Below are 2,705 nucleotides of genomic sequence, written 5' to 3' on the forward strand. Positions count from 1 at the left end.
CGGAAACAAACAAACAAGCAGATATGTAACAAATTGGTGTCAGAGAGTGGGACTGAAAAAAAGATGGAAACGAGAAGTGGCAAATCAAACTACAACTTAGCAGATTTGATGGCAGCAATACAAGAAGAGCAAAAGAAACAAGAAGAGAGATTACAGCAGTTGTTGGAGGAATAAAGAAAAGAAACAAGAAGAGAGATTAGAGCATTTGTTGGAGGAAAAGAAAAGAAACAAGATGAACGAAAAAATAAACAACAAAAGAGACAACAGCAGCAGTGGCAAGAAAACCTGCAACAGTGGCAGCTCGAACAGCAAAATAAACAAGAAGAGAGATTACAGCAGTTGTTGAAGAAAAAAAGAAAAGAAACAAGAAGAGAGATTACAGCAGTTGTTGGAGGAAAAAGAAAAGAAACAAAAAGAAAGATCACAGCAGTTGTTGGGGAAAAGAAATGAAACAAGAATAAAGAGAAAATAAACAAGAAGAGAGCCTACAGCAGTGGTTGAAGGAGAAGGGAAATAAACAAGAAGAGAGACTACAGCAGTGGTTGAAGGAGAAGGCAAATAAACAGGAAGGAAGTCTTCAACAGTTGCAGGAAAGTCAGCAGCAGTTACAGGGAAGTCAGCAACAGTGGCAAAAAGAACAAAGAGAGAGAGTACAACATCAGCATGAAGTGCAAATTGAAAATATTAGTAAATTTCAAAGTGAATTAAATACATCAAAGGACGATTTACTGTCTTTTACAAAGGGATAATATATTAGCCTTGGACCTAATCATCCCCAGACAACAAGAAGCCCCTTCCAGACCCTGCAGCTAAACCCTAATGCAGACATCTTCAGTCCTGCCAGCAGTCACATTCCAGACATGAGTGTCAGCAATAGAGGCGATCTAGTATGAAGGAAGCCACGGGAATTCGATGGGAAGGCACCATGGGAAGCATATAGAGCACAATTTGAGCTCCTGGCAGATATTAATGGATGGACAAAGGAGCAGAAAGCAGTGTACCTGGCAACGAGCCTGAAGGGACAACCGCTGGAAATACTTGAACAGTTGTCAGGAGACGACAGGCACAACTATAGAGCACTGGTAAATGCTCTAGAATTCAGGTATGGAACTCAAAATCAGTTCGAAGTCTACAAGGCTAGGTTTAGGACTAGAGTTCGTGCTAAAGGGGAGAGCCTGCAAGAGCTGGCACAGGATTAGGAAAGTATGGCACACAAGACCTACGCAACTGCACCACCTGATGTCCTCAAGCTGTTGCTGAGGGATAAGTTTGTAGATGTCTTGGACAGTCCACATCTGAAGATACAAGTAAAGGAAGCACACCCTTCTACTATGCAAGATGCAATGGCCAGAGTTCTTGAATTTCAATCCTACATTAAGTCCAGTACAGAGGTACCAAGGTTGGTACAGTCACCAGGATTCAAGGCCAGAAAAGGACAGCTTTCAGAGAAGTTTGAGGGACTTTGCTGGTACTGTAATAAACCTAGGCACAAGAGAGTTCAACGCTGGAAACTTCAATATAGGGGAGATGCCATGGCAGGTAAGGCTGCTACCCAGAAAGGTTGTTGGAACTGTGGCGAGCAAGAACATATGAAGAGCCAGTGTAAGAAGAATACTTTCAGTAAGTCAGCTTCGGGAAACCAGTAGTGGTTGGTGTTGAGGAACACCCACCAACCCCCATCGTGAAGGTCCCAACAGCTAGGTGTAAAATGCCAAGCACACATAGTGTCTACGTGACAGGAAAGCTGGATAGCCAAAGTGGCAACTTTTTCATAGATTCTGCATCTCAGCAAACGCTTGTGAGTATCAAGATGCTAAATCACAAAGGAGTACCAGAAGCAATACATAAGCTCTGTGGTGTGACAGGACGTTATGCAAGGTTGTGGGGACCAATGTGGGTATCTATTGAGCTCATGGGCATAATAGACAGACACAAATTATACTTGGCTGACATTGAAAACCCATGCGTATTAGGGCTGGACTACTTACTACCGACGAAGTGTGTAGTTAACTTCAATAAAATGATGTTTGGGAACAACAAAGGCCAAATTACGGTAAGTGTTGCTGCATCTTTTAATTTGCATGTCACAGCACTTAAGTCAACTCTATGTCAGAGAAGATAATTTGGGGTAGGATAAAGAAACATCCCATCCCCAAGGAAGCCCGATGCTTATGGAAGCAGTGGAAGACCCATCCAGGCCAGCAGACGTGGGGATTGGAAGGTCACTTGTGGCAGGCCATAAAATAGTACCACTAACAGTGGCTAATTTCTCTAAATGTGAGCAAACACTTAAGTAAGGGACATTGTTGGGTGTGTGTGCCAGAAGGTAGAGCTTGTCAATGTTAAAGCAAGAAATACAGCAATAAAAAAAGGACATCCTCTCCCAGAACATTTAACTGGCTTCTATAAGAACAGCATAGTCCATTTGTCATCATCACAGGCTCTTCAGGTTAGGGAACTTTTGGCGAAATATGCAGACATCTTTTCAAAAGGAGATCGTGACCTTGGCTGCACAGACCTTGTGGAACACAGAATAAACACAGGCAATCAACCTCCAATAAAGATCCCTCCAAGGAGAGTAGCAAGAGATGGAGAAGGTCATGGATGGCCTAATTAAAGAAGGGATAGTCGAAAAATTAGATAATCCCTGGTCAGCTGCCGTCATGTTAGTCGAGAAGAAGAATGGGACCCAACATTGCTGAGTG

Source organism: Limulus polyphemus, unplaced genomic scaffold, assembly GCF_000517525.1.
Source record: "Limulus polyphemus unplaced genomic scaffold, Limulus_polyphemus-2.1.2 Scaffold1268, whole genome shotgun sequence".
In the NCBI taxonomy this organism is placed as follows: domain Eukaryota; kingdom Metazoa; phylum Arthropoda; class Merostomata; order Xiphosura; family Limulidae; genus Limulus; species Limulus polyphemus.